Here is a 23156-nt window from a genome sequence, read left to right as displayed (position 1 = left end):
AATATGTCAAGGGCTATCAGTCCCGAAAGTCTGTGGCCATTTGGGATGGCCAGGGTCACACACTCCATCCCTCTACTGTCATGGTCAGCCTTGCAGGTCCTGTGCAATCAGTCCGGGGATTTTATCCAGTTATTCCTTGCTAGCATTGTTTGTTCATCCCTGGAGTGTATCTTCCTTATCCTTGTAAGAATGTGAAGTGCCTCTTATTGAAACCTATAAGATCTCCAGGCAGTTTGACACAGTGATGCTGACAGGATAAGCAAAACATCTTCCCACCCCTGGAGGTGGAAGTTAAGGGCAATAATTGGGTGAGGTTTCCCTTGCTACGCACCCTCTTCTTACTGGTTAAGCTGCCGGCGAGAACTTTCTCAACTTACCATCATTTAAGGGCCACTACTCACAACTCAGTATCCAGAGGCAATTTGAGCTACAAATGGAGGACAAGAGGTTGCCTCTGAAAGCCATGCCCCAGGTCTTGCCTTTGACCTGCCCTTACCTTTGTGGCCCACACCTCACACCTCAAGGATAAAAGCCACGTAGCTATCACTTTCTGAATCCCTGAACTGACCGTCTGTAGGGTCTATAAACTGAAGCCCCTGCTGAGGAATTTGCCTAAGCTTGCCTATTCTAGCTGATAGGTCGGGTTTTCTGAGTGGGAGGTGGGTGGAGGTGTCTTTGTTGGCATCCATGTTCGCCCCACGCTTAGTCACAAAAAGGGAAGGTTGGACCTGATATTTTCCCTGTGGAAGAGATTTGACCTAAGGTGCAGTTTAAAACAAGAGGATCCCCATTTAAGCCAGCGATGGAGGGCAATGTTTATCTTTGAGGGTCCCAAGGAACTGTCTCCCCCCAGTGATCAGTGCAGTTTGTATGTTTATATACACACCACTTGCAAACAGATTTCATTAAATCCAATGTAGTCAGTCAATGGAAGATTGCCATGAGTAGGATAAGTATTTTGCTTTCACTTAAATCCAATCAAACAATTATATCTTCAGATCTTCTGTGATTTTGCATGCCACATTACAGCACTTAGATCGGGTTAATGGATATTGTTCCATTCCAGAAGATATGCCCTAAATATCGCCTAAGGCTGTGATGCAACTTTTTGATAATTACACTGAGTACTGCATGAGCAACAAAGCTGACTGTACCACGCTCCTAAAATATACAATTATTGAACTAGCATTTAAATAACAGCAATGAGCAATGCTCGCTTATTTAAACAGTTTGTACACAGTGCTTTGAAAGTATCCTTTGGATTGGTTATTTGATTTGCTGGAATCTCAGCTCCACATGACAAATGCAACTAACTGGTGGTATCTGACAAACATCACCATTGTGGTGTTTTGTGAAGTGTTTTTGTTGCAACCTCTGAGCAGTGTTATCACACTGGTTGTATGATCACGTTTTCTCTGTGGGAGAGATTTTAACCATCATGTGTGCTGCTACACACTTCCTGATCCCAGTAGAGGCGGGTACAATGACAACATTTTTTAAAAAAAATATTTTGACAGGTACAGAAAGGTTCAGAGGGATAAGGGGCTAGATCAGAGTGGTGCTGGAAAAGCACAGCAAGTCAGGCAGCATCTGAGGAGTAGGAGAATCAACGTTTCAGGCAAAAGCTCATCCGTCCTGATGAAGGGCTTTTGCCTGAAACGTCAATTTTTCTGCTCCTCGGATGCTGCCTGACCTGCTGTGCTTTTCCAGCACCACTCTGATCCAGACCCTGATTTCCAGCACCACCTCTGATCCAGACCCTGATTTCCAGCACCACCTCTGATCCAGATCCTGATTTCCTGCACCACTCTGATCCAGACCCTGATTTCCTGCACCACCTCTGATCCAGACCCTGATTTCCAGCACCACTCTGATCCAGACCCTGATTTCCTGCACCACCTCTGATCCAGACCCTGATTTCCTGCACCACCTCTGATCCAGACCCTGATTTCCTGCACCACCTCTGATCCAGACCCTGATTTCCTGCACCACTCTGATCCAGACCCTGATTTCCAGCACCACCTCTGATCCAGACCCTGATTTCCTGCACCACTCTGATCCAGACCCTGATTTCCTGCACCACTCTGATCCAGACCCTGATTTCCTGCACCACCTCTGATCCAGACCCTGATTTCCTGCACCACTCTGATCCAGACCCTGATTTCCAGCACCACCTCTGACCCAGACCCTGATTTCCAGCACCACTCTGATCCAGACCCTGATTTCCTGCACCACTCTGATCCAGACCCTGATTTCCTGCACCACTCTGATCCAGACCCTGATTTCCAGCACCACCTCTGATCCAGACCCTGATTTCCAGCACCACCTCTGATCCAGACCCTGATTTCCTGCACCACTCTGATCCAGACCCTGATTTCCAGCACCACCTCTGATCCAGACCCTGATTTCCAGCACCACTCTGATCCAGATCCTGATTTCCAGCACCACTCTGATCCAGACCCTGATTTCCAGCACCACCTCTGATCCAGACCCTGATTTCCAGCACCACCTCTGATCCAGACCCTGATTTCCAGCACCACCTCTGATCCAGACCCTGATTTCCAGCACCACCTCTGATCCAGACCCTGATTTCCAGCACCACCTCTGATCCAGACCCTGATTTCCAGCACCACCTCTGATCCAGACCCTGATTTCCAGCACCACCTCTGATCCAGACCCTGATTTCCAGCACCACTCTGATCCAGACCCTGATTTCCAGCACCACCTCTGATCCAGACCCTGATTTCCTGCACCACTCTGATCCAGACCCTGATTTCCTGCACCACTCTGATCCAGACCCTGATTTCCTGCACCACCTCTGATCCAGACCCTGATTTCCTGCACCACTCTGATCCAGACCCTGATTTCCTGCACCACCTCTGATCCAGACCCTGATTTCCTGCACCACTCTGATCCAGACCCTGATTTCCTGCACCACCTCTGATCCAGACCCTGATTTCCTGCACCACTCTGATCCAGACCCTGATTTCCTGCACCACCTCTGATCCAGACCCTGATTTCCTGCACCACCTCTGATCCAGACCCTGATTTCCTGCACCACCTCTGATCCAGACCCTGATTTCCAGCACCACTCTGATCCAGACCCTGATTTCCAGCACCACCTCTGATCCAGACCCTGATTTCCTGCACCACTCTGATCCAGACCCTGATTTCCAGCACCACCTCTGATCCAGACCCTGATTTCCTGCACCACTCTGATCCAGACCCTGATTTCCTGCACCACCTCTGATCCAGACCCTGATTTCCTGCACCACCTCTGATCCAGACCCTGATTTCCAGCACCACTCTGATCCAGACCCTGATTTCCAGCACCACCTCTGATCCAGACCCTGATTTCCTGCACCACTCTGATCCAGACCCTGATTTCCTGCACCACTCTGATCCAGACCCTGATTTCCTGCACCACTCTGATCCAGACCCTGATTTCCTGCAGCTGCAGTCCTCACTTTTGCCTCCGAGGGATAAGGACCAAACACAAGTAAATGGGACCTCTTCAGTTTAGGAAACCTAGTCAGCATAGACGAGTTGGGCCGAAGGGCCTGTTTCTGATAGCACACAAAGTTCATGAGTTGGTGTGAGGCTGAACTTGTGTTTTATTTACAGGGGAGCTGGAATTTGGAGCACACTCTAAATTCATCTTGCCTCCTTGCACACTGGCACAAATCCTGATGAGGATCGAGGAAGTGCTGGCATGTTGGGCCCACTCTTCCTGTATCCCTCGATTCAGGAATACAACCCAGGTGACCTCACTTTGACCCAGCAGGTTCCTTGGAGCAGACATGAGTTCCTTTTGTGAGCTCTGCAAAAGCTTTAAAAAAGCATCAGAGCATAGGAAGCAATTGCAATGGATTCTCTCTGCCTGATGACTGGTGTTATTTTCCTTATATTTCCAATCCATAAGCAATCTTGGACATTCCCCTATTAGTCGGCTTCGGTTTAAGATGAAAAGGGACCTAAGGGGTAACTTTTTCATGCAGCAGGTGGTATGTGTATGGAATGAGCTGCCAGAGGAAGTGGTGGAGACTGGTACAATTACGACATTTGAAAGGCATCTGGATGGGTATGTGAATAGGAAGGATTTGGAGGGATATGGGCCGGGTGCTGGTAAATGGGACCAGCTTACATTGGGAAATCTGATTAGCATGGCTGACCGAAGGGTCTGTTTCCATGCTGTATGACTCTGTGACACTAATGGAGTAGGACAGGTGGGCTTGAAGTTTTCATTGGCAACATAAAACAGATGATCAAATTGTAGCTATACATACAGCGAGCACCCATTCCAAATTGGAAGTGACCCATCACCAAGATTAGGGTTAGGATGAATAGTCAGGATAGTCTTGCGATTGCAGTCCTGTCCTGTCAGACCTCTGGTGGTTCAGTGAGAATTCAGCAGTTTTGGAATACAGATATTTCCATTATGGATTTCAAAACAGACCTGTGGTAACTAACAATGTCCCCCGAGAGTAAGTAATTGAATGATGAACTGAGACACATGCAGTGAAAGGGGTAATGCAAATGGAAAGACAATAGAAGACTACAGGTGATAATTATGTTTCCTTTTGATCATGATGTAGATGAAATCTATTTGTAGTTTTCTTGGAGAAATTGCTTTATTGTCATAGCTGCAATTAATATCCAGGTGAACAATGTGACTGGTCAAACCCACGTTTCTGTCCCACAACTCCAGATTATCTGGTGACTCGTGTAAGCAGCAAAAGATAGGGAGAACTGGAAAAGGTTCATAAACCAGAGGACACAGTTTCCAGTTTTCGCTTCAAAAGAAGCAGATACAAGGTTGAGAAAAAGCTTTTTCAAACACTGTGTGGTTAAGGTCTGGAATGCATCTGCCTGGGAATTTGGAGAACACTGGTTCAGTTGAGACATTAGAGGACATTAGCTGATTATTTGAAAATAAATGATTTGCAAGGGTTACAGGGAGAAGGCAGGAGATTGACATTAAGTCATGATGTTCATTTGGACAGCCAGTTCAGGTCAGGTCAGCACCTGCAGGGAGAGCAACAGAGTTCACATTTAAAGTTGAACACAGAGCTAGTGACTTAATTTCTTGATGCAGGTTCGTAACTGGAACCTGTGATTTGGGTGAAGTGGTGATGGAAATTCAGAATTCATTGCTGTGGACTTGGTAATCCAAGATCTGTACCAAGCAGAACTACAATATTCCAAGGCATTAACCAACCTGGTTCATGAAGACACTTGTAGGAGCAGTCTGGCACTGTGTTAGATTAGATTCCCTACGGTGTGGATACAGGTCCTTCGGCCCAACAAGTCCACACTGACCCTTCAAAGAGTAACTCACCCAGACCTATTCCCCCTACCCTATATTTACCTCTGACTAAAACACCTAACACAATGGGCAGTTTAGTACGGCCAATTCACCTGGCCTGAACATCTTTGGACTGTGGGAGGAAACCAGAGCACCCGGAGGAAACCCACGCAGACACGGGGAGAATGTGCAAACTCCACACAGTCAGTCACCTGAGGTGGGAATCGAACCTTGGTCCCTGGCACTGTGAGGCCACAGTGTTAACCACTGAGCCATCATACCACCCACAGGGTAAGATACTTATGACCAGGCCCCAAGAAATTCTGCAACCTAATTCCCAAATAGCTAAGTGCTTTAAATGGGAAGCTCAGCATTGCACTGTTGTAGTTAGTGGAACTTCACAGTATCTCTGTACAGCTGTTAGTATTTCCAAATTTTAGACACCCTGGTCAATTCATAAGCTTTCTGAACATTGGCCTTGCTATGCAGCACATGTACACACTCCACAGTTGACAAACGTGAATTCTTCATGTTTCAGTTTCTCCATACTTTGATCTGGAGACTTTTAGCTGTAATGGTGAGGGTCCCTGCATATGTCAGATACCCAAACATGGAAAACAATGAGAGTGATCACCAACAAATACACTTTGCAAGTTCACAGTACTGTTGTCACATGGTACTTACATTGAGATGTGTTGGTACTTTGTGTACATGCTGGAAAAATGTAAAGATTTGTTCAATCTTCTACCACAGCCTGTCTGGCTCGAATTGTGGATTGTGTGGTTGTTCCACTGAGAGACTTTTTCAGCCATTCACACTTGTTGCTGATGTTGAAAATCCATTTTCTTCATATTTTCCTATTTTAACAAACCAACAGTTTCTTGCTGCAGTATTGAATTCTCCACTGTTTTGTAATCTTGTCAGGAGTCCTTTCTTTGCACATAGCTGGCCTGTGGTGACCTTGCAATGATTGCACAGAAAGGAAAGGCAAATCGCACTGAGCTGCCGTGGGAATGTTATTGTTCCAAGTCAAAACACCCTTGTTCAAGGTGGCCAAAATAACTTAGCCCATTGAACCAAGCTTTAATGATTTAAAACTGGTACAGATTCAGGGTGGTGGCATTAGGGGATCAGTCGGGGTGGTGAGGAGGGAGAGTGTTAGCACATTGATATCTATTTCAGCAGTTCACAAAGTGCAGAGCTACAAGCCAGTCATAGAATTTAGCCTGACGAGTCTGCACCAACCATCTGAAAAGCACTCCAGATGCACTTCCCCAACCTATCCCTGTAACCCCACATTAACTATAGCCAATCCACCTAACTTGCACATTTCTGGTCTCTACAGGGCATTTTTTTTCCTAAGTATTATCAACCACCTGACCTGCACATGTTTGAACTGTGGGAGGAAACCGGAGCACCCAGACGAAACCCACGCAGACACGGGGAGAGTGTGCAAAATCCACACAGACCATCATCCGAGGCTGGAATTGAACTCTGATCCATGTGAAGCAGCAGTGCTGACCCTAGTGTGCCCCTGTCATTCAGCTATGAAAAGTCCTAATATGTGACTGGTACTCCTATTGCCTCGGTAAAGCAGCCAGCATCATCAAAAAACTGTCCAACTCAGTTATACACTCTTCCATTCTCTCCCATCAGGCAGAGGATACAAAGATTTGCTACCAAGGACCAACAGATTCAAGCACAGCTTCTTCCATGCTATTATCAGACCCTTGAACCATCCTTGTAAATATTAGAGTTGAGCTTTCTCTGTACCTTCTCTGTAGCTTTAACACTATAGTCTGCATTCTGTTCTATAACCCTGATGTACTTATGTAAGGCTTGATTTGTCTGGACAGCACTCAAAACAATACTCTTCATTGTATCTCAGTACATGTGACAATATTAGATTGAATTGAATTGAATTTATTGTCACATGTACTGAGGCACAGTGAAAAGTTTTGTTTTGTGAGTAATACAGGCAGATCACAGAGTTAAGTAGCATAGATAAGTAAATAATAGGTAAACAGCGGCAAAAACAAACACAGGTATAGGCAAATGTTTAGAGTTTGTGAATCCATTCAGTATTCTAACAACAGTAGGGTAGAAACTGTTTCGAAACCGTGTGTTGAGGCTTCTGTACCTTCTCCCTGATGGTAGAGGTTGTAGAAACACATTGCCAGGGTGGGATGGATCTTTGAGAATGCTGGTGGCCTTTCCTTGACAGTGGGCCTGGTAGATGGATTCTGTAGATGAGAGATTGGCCTTTGTGATTGTCCGGGCCGAGTTCACCACTCTCTGTAACCGTCTCCGATCTTGAATGGTACACTTGCCATACCAGGTAGTGATTCATCCAGACAGAATATTCTCGATGGCGCTCCTATAAAAGTTGGCAAGGGTATTTGCCATCGTGCCAAATTTCCTCAGCTGCCTGAGGAAGAAGAGACATTGTTGGGCCTTTGTAACCAGTGCGTCCACATGAAGGGTCCAAGAAAGCTTGTTGTGCATGACCACTCCCAGGAGCTTGACACTCTCCACTCGTTCCACCTCTGTGCTGTTAATGTGTAGGGGGTGGGGGGCATGACTACCATCCCACCAAAAGTTAATAATGAGTTCCTTGGTTTTGCCAACATTGAGAGTTAGGTTATTCTCAGTGCACCATTTTTCCAGGTCTCCCACCTCCCATCTGTGGTCTGTTTCATCGCCATCTGAGATTCAACCAACTGTGATGGTGTCATCAGTGAAGTTGTAAATGGCATTAGTGACACAGTCATGGATATACAGTGAGTACAGTAGGGGCTGAGTACACACCCCTGGGGGGGCTCCAGTGTTGAGTGTTAGTGAGAATGAAAGATTGTCCCCAAGCTTCACTGATTGTTGCCTGTGGGTCAGGAAACTGAGGGTCCAGTTGCAGAGAGTGGGCCTTAGTCCGCGATCACTAAGTTTAGTAATCAGTCTCCGGGATAATAGTGTTGAAGGCTGAACTGTAGGCAATGAGTAGGATCTTACGTAGCTGTTCTTGGTGTTAAGATGTTCTAAGGAGGAGTGAAGGGCAAGTGATACGGCATCTGACATGGATCTGTTGGTCCGATAGGTAAATTGGAGTGGGTCAAGAGGAGTGGGGAGGCTGGAGTTGATTAATGTCATGACCAGATTAGAGTGGTGCTGGAAATGTGCAGCAGGTCAGGCAGCATCCGAGGAACAGGAAAATTGATGTTTCAGGCAGGAGCCCTTCATCAGAAATTCTGCCTGAAATGTTGATTTTCCTGTTCCTCGGATGCTGCCTGACCTGCTGTGCTTTTCCAGCACCACTCTGATCTTGACTCTAATCTCTAGCATCTGCAGTCCTCACTTTCACCTAATGCTATGACCAGCCTTTCAAAGCACTTCATGACCACCGAAGTCAAAGCCCACGCACAAAGGCTTGAGCTGCTGCTTGTCTCACTGGTCACTCAGAAGAATGAGTAATGATTCCCTCCCACGTGCAGTTTGTCTGTTGGATGTTGCAGTGATACAAAGTAAGACAGTTGTGTCTTTTGCTTACATTTGTCCTTCATTCCAGTACCTGGTCTCTGTTTGTGCTGCTTTCTACACCAGCTAGAGCTGAAAGTAGGACATGTCTTTGTGAGTCACCATGTTGTAAGGACAATTTCCAGAAGTTTGCCACTGACTTCAACATATGAATCCAGTAGGTTTGAACTGACAGGCTTGTGCCTTCTGCTATAAGTGGGTGTGTTACAGAATCACAATAGAAAAAGAGGTTAGTATCTGCAAATAGGACAAGCTGCTCTGCTTACGGAGATCTGTTTACCCGGTGTCTCGGCTAGGTACTAGAAATGTGGTGTACAGCCCATTATAAAGAATATCCAGCTCTGAAATCAAAACTGTGCAAATCCTATATACTTCATTATTATCTTGGGATGCTTTATAGGGCTGTGTGTAACAGAATGAAAATGATTTTAAGGAGCAAAGAATGGTCACAAGACAGGCTTTAAGTAGTCAAGTGAGTGTGCTAACCCCATGCTAATCAAACACAGCAAGAATTTACGTTAGTGTTTAACTAGTTGTGTGCAATTATACACACAATCCCTAATATGTCACTGAAATTCCTTCTGTACTTTTTGACGTCTAAATAAGTACCACAGTTTGATTATCAATTATGCCATTAGATTAGGTTAGATTCCCTACAGTGTGGAAACAGGCCATTTGGCCCAACAAGTCCACACTGATCTCCAAAGAGTAACCCACCCAGACCCATTTCCCTCTGACTGCACCTAACACTATGGGTAATTTAGCATGGCCAATTCACCTGACCTGCACATCTTTGGACCGTGGGAGGAAACCGGAGCACCCAGAGGAAGCCCCCAGAGGAAGCCCACCCAGACACAGGGAGGATGCGCAAACTCCACACAGACGGTCGCCTGAGGCTGGAATCAAACCTGGTTCCCTGGCGCTGTGAGGCAGCAGTGCTACTGTTGAACCCCTCCAGTAATTTTCTTCAACAGCTATGTTGCATGAATATCAATTTGAGAAAGGTCCTAACCAATGTTTTACCATCTATGATGCAAATAACTTCGGCAAGAGCACTATCTTTTTTTGTAATATGGTCTTTGTATTTTCTGCTGAGAATGAAATACTTGGAAAACACGTCTGTAACAGACTGTATTAGGTTGCTTTTCCTTTCTCTCTCTCTATCTCTCTTTCATTGACATATTGTTCACAGGACTGGAAATAACTGCCTGCGACTTACGGAACAACAGTTTTGTGGTAATCAGTAAGAGACACACACGACACACTGTATCATTCATGCAAGATTCTCAGAAACCACAATGAACTTACAGTGCAGGGTGGGGCACTCTGAAAGCATGTCTTAAATCATTTGCTGATAATCCAGTTTGTCAAATTTTACTCCAAGTTTTAAGTAAAAATGGAAAGGACTTTAGATGCTGTAAATTAAAAGCAAAAACAGAAATGGATGGAAAAGCTCAGCAGGTCTGGCAGCCTCTCTGGAGAGAAATCAGAGTGACCCTTCCTCAGAACAGTTCTTGAAAGATTTGATTTTCTCCCACCTGCAGGTGCAAAGATGATACTCAGCAAATTACTGCAGGCTTTACTGAGGAGACAGAGCACTGTAGTTGCTGATGTTTGTGCTGACTGTTCAGGAACTTAGAGCAAACGCTGGCTGCCAAAGCCTATTCCGAATAAGCCTTCGTGTTTCCCACCAAGAGGATATGGTTCTGCTTTTGCCCACTGCACTTTATTTCCATCGTTTTTTTTTAGTCTGTCATAGCCAACTGTCTTCATTAGTTTCCAGGCCCTCTGCCCCTCCAATTCATGTAACAACAACAAATGCGAGCCCAGTAGGAAAGTTTGTGTGTCGATGGAGAAACAGTATGTTCTGCTACGAGGTAGTGGTAGTTGCATTCTCGCGCAACCTCCTATGATAGAAAAATGCACAATAGAAGTAATGGGGCCTATGGAAAAAATAGGGTTGGGGTGAACCACCAAAAATATCAGTAAAAATCAAGACAAAAATAGTAGTTTATTGAACACAAATGTTAGTACATTCTAAGTAAATGTTAAGATTATATATTTTAATGAAGTTATACACTTGAGGTATTGTGTACAGTTCTGGTCACTGCATTATAAGAAGGATGTGGAAGCTTTAGAAAGGGTGCAGAGGAGATTTACTAGGATGTTGCCTGGTGTGGAGGGAAGGTCTTATGAGGGAAGACTGAGGGACTTGAGGCTGTTTTCGTTAGAGAGAAGAAGGTTGAGAGGTGACTTAATAGAGACATATAAGATAATCAGAGGGTTAGATAGGGTGGACAGGGAGAGCCTTTTTCCAAGAATGGTGACGGCGAGCACGAGGGGGCATAGCTTTAAATTGAGGGGTGATAGATATAGGACAGATGTCAGAGGTAGTTTCTTTGCTCAGAGTAGTAAGGGTATGGAATGCTTTGCCTGCAATGGTAGTAGACTTGCCATTTAATGGCATTTAAATGGTCACTGGATAGGCATATGAACAAGAATGGAATAATGTAGGATAGATGGGCTTCCGATTGGTTTCACAGATTGGCACAACATCTAAGGCTGAAGGGCCTGTACTGCGCTAGAATGTTCTATGTTCTAATACAATAAATTTAATGCTTTAAGGAGTTTCTGAGTTTGCTGAGTTACAGTAAAGTATTAAGACGGGCTGAAGGTCAGCATCATCATTACGTTCAGGTGCAGGGTTTGGACAAAAAGAACTATTTAGTCCAGAAGTGGATGGCTGTGGTTAATTGTCCTCAGGCTGTTTCTTGGGAATTGGCTGAAAAAAGGCTTCGAGTTTTTGCTGCTTTGCCATCTTTCTTGAAGCTGCTCATAGGGTGACAACTAATACATTATGCCAAGAACTGCTATCCTGCTATGGTCTGCACTGTAGTCCTTCTGAACTGCTTCTCCACTTCCCTCAGGGTAGAAAACAAAAGGGAACTGGAAAGTTCTTGTAATGCTGCATCCTGGACTTCATCGTCCCCATCTCGAGCTTCAATATCCCCCCCGCCCCCAGCCCCCTAGCAACACCTTGGTGGAGAGTAGTCTCCATTCTTCAAATCCAGCTTGCTTTGAAAGAGCTGTGCAATATTCTTTGATAGTTCAACATCTTTAAAATCATGAAGACAATCTGGGAGAAACTTCCACCAAACTGCAAGCAAGCAGTCCTTCCTGACATCACCCCTGGTCTCCACAGTGAGGTCAATAGCATTCTTAATGCTAAAGCTCTTCCAAAATTAAAGAACACTGTCCTCATTATCCACCTCCGTAGCTGCAGTCAGCTTCCTGAATGTCTAGCCTGACCAGTGACCATAAGTCGCAGTGTGACAGTCTGAGCACAGATGGTACATTCCAATAATTGCCAGGACTTTGGGGCATCCAATCAATGCGTCTGATTATAATTATTAGAAAGTCAACAGGATATGTGCATGTTATTTCCTAAAATGTGCCTCTTGCATCTTAAATAATAAGTTTTAAACGCTGCTATTGCACTCTGGTCCATGGGTTGAATGAGAAAGGTTGTGATGAGAGGTTCAAATAGATTAGATTCCCTACAGTATGGAAACAGGCCATTTGGCCCAACAAGTCCACACTGACCCACTTCCCTACAAGTATATTTATCCCTCACTAATGCTATGAGCAGTTTAGCATGGCCAATTCACCTAACCTGCACATCTTTGGACTGTGGGAGGAAACCCACACAGACACAGGGAGACTCCACACAGACAGTTGCCTGAGGTGGGAATTGAACTTGGATCCCTAGCGCTGTGAGGCAGTAGTGCTAACCACTGAGGCACCGTGCCACCCCTTAGTTATTTTCAGAAAGCTCACCAATGGTGAGAGGGTGGCTTAGTGCATTGGCCAGAAAGAGGAGAATCTTGAAATCCAAATCTTTGCTCCTTCAACAATTTCTAAAAGCATCCTCGGAAACCATCCCCAATAAGGTCAGAAAACACTTGCTCCATCATCTAACCTCTTTTGCTTGAAATGAAGTAAACAACAAGAGTGAACTTAAAGTAACTGGGGGATGGAATCATGTGTTAACTGATGGGAGTTTGTGTTATAAAAAAATCATTCCCCAGTTCACCAATCACATTGACGAAATGGGTGTTACAGGACGGCAACCTGTATAGGATATATATCTAATTGCTTGCTGCTGACATGTATTGGGCATATTCTGTTTAGAGATTTGGAATTTTTAATAACCTAACCAGCAGTCACTTAAAGGCTTGTTGGACGCTGTCACCAAAATGAATATTTTTCTTTTAAACGCTTTCAAATGCTCTGTCATCTTCATTCTTTGTTGAGGCCTTTTGTCAGTGAGGCAGCCCATTGGTCTACATCGATTCTCTTAAAATCGGTAAGCTAGCACACCTGATTGGGTTCTCCATCTTTGTGAAAGTGAACCAGCAAGGTGTAAGACTCTGATCTGGTCAGTTTCCAGGCCTCCAACTTCACTTTCAGTGCTCCATAACTTTGTGACACAGAACAGGCTCAAGGAATGTCTAGCCTGACAAGTGACCATGAGTCGCAGTGTGATAGTCTGAACATAGATGGTACATAACCATAATTGTCAGGACTTTGGGACATCCAGTCAATGTATCTGATTACAATTATTTGTAAAAGATGGAAAATCATGGGTTATGTGCAAGGTATTTCCTAAAATGTATCTCTTGCTAATGCCACTATTTGCTAGATTGACAGACTGCAAAGTCACCCTGGAAAAGAGACACATACAAACATACAAATAAATAGGGGATAACCAAGCATCTTGTTATGGTGGGCAGCTGCAGTGGATGGGTCTTTCTGAACTACCCCTCTGCCATCATTGAGGATATGGTGTCCCAAGTGAAAACTGGAAAGCCATAAAATGTATTGTGTCTAGACGCACAGAATGTCATCATTTAAGTCCTTAATGAAGAGCTGAAGAAGAGGAAGTAGCAGGTATTAGTTCAGGGGATGACAATAGGCTTGGCAGATGCTCTGAATGCCTCAGGGATTGGAGCTACTCCATCAGTATACAGGGTTTGAAGGGGGATTGGATGGGAAACTCACCACCTTTTCAGATACTTATTTTGGAAAGTTATTTCAATTTGGACCAAAAATGAAGGACAGTCAAGTTCAAATTAGCTAGAAGCGTTGCTTTGAGCTAATATCAGAGAATTTCTCAAAGAAGTGTGATTAATTTCTGGACTGGTCCCCTTGGCAGGGTAGCAAAGCATTAGAATAGTTAAAGAAACCCTCATAAGTATAATTAGGACAACTAGATTTCTAGGAATTGAGATGGACCAAATGGATTCCTTTAGTTATAACTATTGTAATGAATGAGGAAAGTAAAAGATAAACAGAAGCTCCCAAGAACAAGGGAGAAAATGGAACAAATAATTTACAGACAATAAAAATAGGAAATAGAATCAATTACAAACAGAAGTAACATTTCAGGTGTATGATTGGGAAGAATATTCAAACACCACAGATCAAATCTTTCAAATATGTGTATCAAATAGTTTTTGTTGCTGCAATTATAGTTTACAGTAAATATGTATATTGCGAAGTAACTAAACAAGTTAACCAATACTGGATGTTTCAATGTCTGTACTCTTTGAAATAGACTGTGATTCAATGTGATAGAAATTTTTATGGGAGACATTTGGAAAATAATTGTAAGCTATATATTTAGGAATCCAGCCAAACTAATTTCATTTGTATTGGCAGACTGAACATTATTGAGTTGTAGCTAGACATTTCAGAGTTAATCTTATTAATAAGCAAGTGCTGAACAAAAATGCCAAACTTCATTCCTAAAGTCAAATAAATTGATACTACCTAAAAGTCAGCAGCAAACAAAACTGAGATGTCATTTCTGAGGTTCTCAAAAGTAAATAGCATTCAGACTTGCTTACTTGCACTGAGGAGTTTGCACTGTAGTTAGAACATGTAACAGGACCTGACTGGATTTGTTTCCAATCCAGTATTTGAAAGGATAGTTGGTTGTGTCAAAATCAATCACAGTTGAGTAGAAATCACTGAGTTTTTCAATCACACATTCAATAGCACTGGAGAACTGGTTTAAAGATGGAAAATACCAGCCCAGATAACTAATATTCATTGTTTCATGAAATGTAAGATTACATGGATAAATAATTTTTCTTGCATTTTTTTTCAATACTTAAAATTCAAGTTAAGTACAGCAGTGTTAGGTGAAAGAGAATAAACATGAGGTATAACTACTTCCCTGTACTTTTGGAATTAATTTATCAATTTTACAGCTGTGTGTAAGATAAATGGAACCAGTAATTAAAGTTAAAAATCACACAATACCAGGTTATAGTCCAACAGGTTTAATTGGAAGTACACTAGCTTTCAGAGCGCTGCTCCTTCACCAGATGGTTGTCCGAAAGCTAGTGCTTCCAATTAAACCTGTTGGACTATAACCTGGTGTTGTATGATTTTTAACTTTGTACACCCCAGTCCAACACTGGCATCTCCAAAACATGACTACTGTCGACACCATTAATTAATGTATTATACTATTGAATGCAATAAATTGTAACAAGAAACTATAAAGATCTGCTTACTTTTCAGCTACTGTGAGGCACTAGCTGCTGGGATCTGGTGCAAGCCATTATTCCATAGATCCAGGATTTGGGACCACATAAGCTGCAAAAGGGCTTGATGCTGTTGTCAAACCTGCATAGTTACTTTTTTCTTGAAACATACAGAGGTGTGAGGTACAGATGACTTTAGCAGCCAACGTGCCTTGTCACATCCATCAAATTAAATTGCACAGTTATCAGTTACATTGTTTTGGATTACCAGGCGACAGATATATAGGTCTTTTCGTATAGAATCATACAGAATGGAAACAGATCCTTCAGCACAACCAGTGCACGCTGACATTGCTGCCAAATTAACCGAGTCCAACTTGTCTGCATTTGATCTATATCCCTCCAAACCTTTCCTATTCATGTATTTATCCAAATGTCTTTTAAATGTTGTAACTGTATCTGCATCCATCACTTCCTCTGGCAGTTCTTTCCACACACAAACGAATCTGTGTAAAAATAAAGTTGCCCCTCATGTCCTTTTTAAAATATTCTCCTCTCACCTTAAAATACGTCCCCTAGTTTTTTGAACTCCCCCCATCCTAGAGAAAAGACCCTTGGTATTCATCTTCCCTATGTCCCTCATGATTTTATAAACCTCTCTAAACCTCGACCTCCTACACTCCAGTGACAAGTCCCAGCCTATCTTTATAACTCATAACCTCCATTCCCAGCAACATCCTGGTAAATATATTCTGAACCTGACCCCATAAATGTGAGTGAGGTGAATATCTCTTTCAATACGAGAACCCTTCACTGTCACAGTCCCACACCCCTCTCCCACCACAACCACCTTCTCCCCCCCCCCCCCCCCCCCCCTACTTTAAAATGGTACAGTATTGGATCTGGACCATTGATCTTGCTGCTTCCTGGCTGGCATATTCTGCATTGACCAGATAACACTCCGTAATCCTTCTCCATAGCCTCCTGATCTGAACTCTTAATGACTATTGAATTTCATTGTTATGTGGAAAAATGATCAGTGGAGATATAAAATTAGATGAACCCCTGTCTTCAGTGCTCCAAGGACAAAAGTTACTACCTATCAAGCTTGTTTCATAAAATATTGCTCGAACCACGAGACAAATTTGAGAGTGGTGAGTTGGGAACGCAGAGACTGAGGGTCTCCACAATATTTTAATTAATTGGCCATAACAATACATGAACGATAATTTGTTTTACTACTACAAGTTGTACTTAAATTTTAAGTATTGAAAAAAAGCAAGAAAAATTATTTATCCATGTAATCTTACATTTTATGAAACAATGAATCTTCGTTATCTGGGCTGATCTTTTTCACCTTTTCAGTTGACCAAAAGCTTAAAATTACTTATTTGTATTGTATCAACTACCAAATTCAGTGCACAAATTATTTAAATCTAAATTTTCTCTATTTTAATGAACATGGATTCAAGACAATATAGAGTCATAGAGTCATAGAGATGTACAGCATAGAAACAGACCCTTCGGTCCAACCAGTCCATGCCAACCAGATATCCCAACCCAACCTAGTCCCACTTGCCAGCACCCGGCCCATATCCCTCCAAACCCTTCCTAATCATATACCCATCCAAATGCCTCTTAAATGTCGCAATTGTACCAGCCTCCACCACATCCTCTGGCAGCTCATTCCATACCCGTACCATAGTTTTGATTTGAAGTTTTTAGTAAATATTATTGAAAACTCCGATATAAAGGGCATTGCAAATGCTGATGCAACAAGTGAACATATTTGGCTCCATTAACTACTTATAGCACAGTTTCATGGTAGTGAATATGTCACGTTGCTCTCTTTCTGCACACTCGGCTAAATTTTCCACCACGATCAGGAAGTTAAAGGAAGATAAAAGGAAGGAAAATTGGGGTAATGCCACTGGATTTCTGATGATAGAACCTTAATTACAAGTTTCCATAGCCTCTTCAGGATGCAAATAGTGGTGGAGAGTGGACACAGGGAATCTTGGTGGTTAACCTGAGCTTCTTGTAGCCTGCTGCCAACCTGAAACATGACCTGAAGAGGAAAGGTACTACTGACTGTAGTGATAGTCAGAGGCTGCTGAAGGGGATATGCTAATGGGCCCCTCTTTATCACTTCTTCCCCATCACTTAACTAACTCAAACCTCAGCTTTTCCTTCGAAATCGTCTGGGAGCTTTAATAGTGTCACACCTTAGTTATGAATCTCAACAACTGCAACCTAATCAAGACAAGAAGACTCATAAAATTTGCAGGTCTTCTCAAGTAGAAAGTTAAAATACTTCATCAGTGTAGAATTGTGTGGCAAGTGATTTGCCTGAAGCATTTTGCCGTATGATTCATTAATTTTTTATTTAATCACTCTAACAGCATGTACATTTCTGTACAGTGAAAGCCCCAGGTATCTAACAACCTTCCGCTGTAGCTAATCAGTCTAGTGTGAAGAAAGTATGTGTGAATTGTATGTACTGCTTTTTTTTGCACAAGAGTTGAACTTTATTAAGTCATGAACTCAGCAGTAACTTATTCGACACTATTTTGCACAGCTTGTTCCCACTTACATAACATTGATTCGATCCAGTGACTTGTCAGAGCTGTAAATTTGGATAATTTTTATTAACACCTGCAGTAAGATTTAAAAGAAACAATGGGTTCGATAAGCTTCAATCAAAGTAGAGGCTAAAGTAGAGGCTAAAGCTGCAAAACAGCCAAAGATGGTTTTGATGCCTGGCAGCTTGATAGTTTGTCCCCATATCCTGGGGTATGAATTCATCATTCATATTATAACAGTTCATTATCACTAAATGTATGATGTGCTTCAGTACTGGCTTAAATAATTGCATTAATTAGAAGCTAATTCAGGGTGGCATGGATAGAAAGTTTTATACAGCAACTGTACCCTTTGATATATTCAGCTGTAATGAATTGCAGTGTGATAAATGACCTTCTACATCCTCCTGATATTAAATTCAGGCTTCTCACTAAATGCTTGGGGATTAAAATCGCATCTTGAAATGATTTGTACTAAGACCTTCCTTCGATTAGTCAACCATTACCAAGCTTGGTTTCTCTTTAAATTTAGAACCTAGATCCTGAGTAATGTTTGCAATGCTCAGGGTATAAAATGTAGTCAGTCTAATGATGTATTGCAACCAGAGATATCAAAACATCCTAGGTGTGAAGGGAATCTTAATTCTACTGGCTTAGCAGAAACTGGTTTGGTGGGTGGGTGGGTTAAAAAGCTGTAGGTTACTTACCCAAGACCGTAAGAAATAGGAGCAGGAATAGACCATTTGGCCCCTCAAATCTGCTTCCCCGATGAACAGGATCATGGCTGAGCTGATATTCCTCCTGTCCACTTTCTTGCCCTTTCCCCTTTGTGGATTCTGTGTAGGGCCACAGGCTGCTCTTCCACATTAGAGAGAGAGAGAGAGATGACTGGTGATGGTTTAACCTGAGGGTCCCAACACCTCAGGTGAAGGGAGAAGTTGTGAAGGCAAGGCCTTTGAGTGACCTGAGTCAGTGTGGGGGTTGAACCCTCACGCAGATGTCATTCTACATTCCCATTCCCGGCTTGCTGAAACAAATGGGTTATAGGTGGGAGTGTTCGTGGCACTGAAGCTCATTGGTTAGAATTGTTGTGGCCTTGAATTAGGAGTTCCCACTAGGAGTTAAAAATAATCCCATAATCTAGGACTTCCCAAACTGTGGGTTACAACCAACAGGATTTTGGGATTGCAAGCTCTGAGGCAGTAACGCTGCTCTGGAGCTCAGGCTGATTTCTGAAAGCCCCTGAATGCTCACTTGTTTATCAGTTAGGCCTAATGGACAGCTCTCGGAGATCTGATTGCTGCCGCTACTGCAAAAAGCCTACTAATAGCAGTGGGTTTTGTTTGGTGAATTGTCCCCTTTATATTCAATTAGCCATGCTAAATTGCCCATAGTGTTGAGGGATGTGTAGGTTAGGTGCATCAGTTAATGGTAAATATGGAGTAATAGGGTCGGGGAATGGGCCTGGATGGGTTACTCTTTGGAGGGTTGGTGTGGACTTGTTGGGCCAAATGGCCTGTTTCCACTCTGTAGGGATTCTATGAGTCTATGATTTCATCAACTCTACCATGCTCAAGTCTAGTTCTTCATCCCCATTCCCATAACCCACTCCTCTGTCCCCACAGTCGAGAACAAAATCCCCTTCCCACTCAAAGTCTGAATAGTCCCCTATACCACATTCAAAAACTCTTGTAACCTTCCCAAATTTTCATATTGGGTTCATATAAAGTCTGAGGCATTAAAACACGGTCCATGTAGCACTGCAATCGTTCCTGTAAAATATGTTCCTAAGTGCTTTTTGTTCACTTTGTGTTAGTTGGTTAAATCTGAGTGAATTGTTCAGTGAGCTATGGAGAGGACATCTGCCAAGTGCCTGTTTCTGTTTGTAGTTTCTCAGAAGTTCTGAACAAACCCAATTCTTTGCTACACTTTCCTGTAACTGAGATATATTCTAAGTGGCTTTACCAAACTGACAGGGAAAGTTTTAACATTAACCTTTTGGATTGCAAACGACTCTTGTTATCCCCAAGGAGCTCCACAGCTAGCATCATAACACAGCTGGGCCTGTTCATGTGAACTGTACAAAACCTTAGCTATGACGTATTTTTGTATATTATCCAGCTCTGCACAGTGAGTAGGCTGCATGTTTAGTTGGATGTGAACTCCCATTGGCCGGTATTTTAGGGGCTTGCCAGGACTGTCAGCAGCTTTTCAGTAAATGGTATATTCTGAAAGAGCAGATTGCTGTTTGAGCAAGCCTGTAAGTTGCGTCTCTTCAACAACAAGTTAATCCAACTCAGTTTTACAAACCCCACAAAGATTCAACTTGGTTCAAATTTCTCAGCATCGGTGAATTGAACAAAAAACAGCCAACTTCAGATTCTTAGTAAAATTTGGAAAAGTAGAAGTAGGCCTCAATGATTCTTCAACAAATTACAATGGAATAAGAAAGGCCCTTGAAATACGACTGCACCCTTTATTTTTCTACATTACCTGTCGTTATTAACAGTCTACAGCGAATAGGTGAGATATGTTTTTGTAAGTAGCTGCATTTAAAACAGCCATAAATTAGACTTAACATTTCCTTCTCTGTAAGTAAGATAATTTACCACAAAAATACAAGCTTATACACGCATATACATTATGATGCACCTCCATTTCCTGTCTTGTGATAACTCATATAATTTTGGTTACTGCTCTTGTGAAATGCACTTACTTACAGCATGAAGATATGTCAAGTCCAAGTTTGGTGCAAACAGAATTTTTTTTTCTGTGCCTAAAATTGTAAATGTTTGTGTGAAATGCCGGATACACTCCCCATAAAATGCAGAAATAAACTTTACTCTAGGTTAGTACTAATGCTCTTGGAATAAAAAACAACTGATCTCGAATCTTTAAGTTTAAAATCTCTGCTTTACTTGTCGGAACAATGTCTAAGTTTACACATGGGATGAGTAATAATTTGCTGATGTGAAACAAATTGGTCATGCAGGGCCCATCCCAATATGTTGACAGATTTCATATCCTGTCTTTACTGCAGTTGAACTGAAATTGATCATAATGGTTTCAAAGTAAGAAGCATAGAAATACAACTTTCATTCAAAATGGCTATCAAGTTTGAAGGGGTAACCATTCAGCACACCAAGTTTGTTTAAAGCCTCATTCAATGTCAGAGGAAAGGGACATCTCCAGCAACTTCTGTGTCAGAGAATGGGGAGTCAGCTAGCACCCACAGTGAGCTGATTGGTAACTTGGATTGGGGAGAGTATTCACCCTGTGTGAACGGGACTAAGGCCAAACCCTTACCTCCTGACACCTGGAGGAAGAACACCTCAGATTCCATCTTGGGACCCTGCAACTACAAGGGATCAATGTGGATTTCACTAGTTTCCTCATTTCCCCTCCCCCCCCCCCCCCCCCCCCCCATTATCCCAGTCTTAAGCCTCCCACTCAGCACTGCCCTCTTGACCTCTGCATCACCTTTCTCAAATATCCGTTCCACCCTCCTTTTTGACCTATCACCTTTTCCCTCACCTTCATCCACCTATCACATTCTCAGCTACATCACCCCAAACCCAACCCCCTCCCATTTATCTCTCAGTCCCCCCAGCCCAGAAGCTTCATTCCTGATGAAGGGTTTATGCCCGAAACATCGATTTTTCCTGCTCCTCTGAAGCTGCCTGAATTGGTGTACGTTTTCAGCACCACACTCTTGACTAATCACTTGCATCTGCAGATCTCACGTTCTCCTACCCTATCCCTATCTGCATTTACCATGGCTAATCCACCCAGGCTGCACATCCCTGGATATTATGGGCAATTTAGCATGGCCAACTCACCTAATCTGCACATCTTTGGAATGTGGGTGTGTTAAGTTCTATTTCTCTGAGATCCTTACACACTTGATGCAACTGCAACATGCCAACTTCTATGAACAAGCAAACAAATTTTATTAAAGCAAGTACAGTACAATGAGCTTTGGAGAAATCTTGAACACTCTTCACCCATGGTTGCGAAGTGTGTTCAGGGAAGCTCCCTGAACAAAGGAACAGTCCTTCCTTTATACAAAATCTTTACATCACAATCAGTAATGCTCACAAGACAACTCCAAGCCACTCCCCCACAGTCACATACCACTCAAGACACAATGCAGTGACTACATCATCTCCAGAAACAATGTAAAGCAAACCATCCCTTCATGGCCAGGTGTGGTGGCAATTGTATTTTTTTGTAACTATAGGGAAGCAGTCAAATTCCAACTGCAATGCTCCTATTGATTTCTGAACAGGACTGACAATGTAAATTGCTCTTAGTGGCAAGGAAATGGCTATATAAATGGCCCTGAATAATGTAATTTTCTTACAGTCTATCTGTAAGTCAGAGGCATCCTACCCTAGCCTTGGGACATCCAATTTCCTGCAGGTCAGCAAAGCAAGTTAACTCTCAAATATCACAGGAGGACACACACACCCCACACACGAATCGAATGTGGGTCCCCGGTGCTGTGAAGCATCATTGCTAACCATTGAGTCTTAGTGCCATCCTGAGTGCTTAATATTTGTTTCAATTGGGTGGCTGAGAATCACCTGAGAAAGTGTGGCATCAAGCACACATTTGGTTTAGAAAGGGTGCATTGGACCCCAAAATTAAATTTGCTGGCTTATAGATCATTTTACTTGATCAAAACATGCAATCAGAAGTTGAACATCTCCTGTGTATTTGAAATCCTGCATTGACCATTGTGCCACTTCCTTAAGGGTCATAAAGAAACATCTCTGACATGTTTATCATTTTTGCCATGCAGTGTCTCCTAATGTTATTGTGGATGCTAGCCAATTGTTGCTGGCAGTGTGGGGCAATATTATTCCATTGGTCCTGCATGTGTGTTTGATGCAAACTTTAAGCCAGCCAGAACAAAACTCTTTTTTGACATCTGACCTCTGTGTTGATATCAGAAATCAAATTAATAATGAAGTGACAGTGTGTCCAAATTACAGAAAATGGCACAATTATCAGTGAGGAGAAAATGAGGACTGCAGATGCTGGAGACCAGAGTTGAAAAATGTGGTGCTGGAAAAGCACAGCAGACCAGGCAGCATCCGAGGAGCAGGAAATTCCTGAAGAAGGGCTTATGCCTGAACCGTCGATTCTCCTGTTCCTCGGATGCTGCCTGGCCTGCTGTGTTTT

At 42.9% G+C, this 23156-nt stretch overlaps 1 protein-coding gene across 7 annotated transcripts in view; it reads left to right on the top strand.

The window, feature by feature from the left end:
- trim2a (tripartite motif containing 2a) overlaps window positions 1–23156 on the top strand; it is a 167657-nt gene that overhangs the window by 65654 nt on the left and 78847 nt on the right. The window contains exon 1 of one of the 7 annotated variants that reach the window (XM_072584684.1): window positions 20474–20492. The exons of the other annotated variants lie outside the window; for them this stretch is intronic. The gene's annotated coding sequence lies outside the window, so the exon portion shown is untranslated. Of the gene's footprint in view, window positions 1–20473; window positions 20493–23156 lie in introns of those variants that run through there. 7 annotated transcript variants of the gene reach the window in all.

Source organism: Chiloscyllium punctatum, chromosome 1 (assembly GCF_047496795.1).
Source record: "Chiloscyllium punctatum isolate Juve2018m chromosome 1, sChiPun1.3, whole genome shotgun sequence".
Taxonomy (NCBI): domain Eukaryota; kingdom Metazoa; phylum Chordata; class Chondrichthyes; order Orectolobiformes; family Hemiscylliidae; genus Chiloscyllium; species Chiloscyllium punctatum.
Note: the sequence above shows the minus strand (reverse complement) of the source record. Positions and strands in the feature narration are given on the sequence as shown.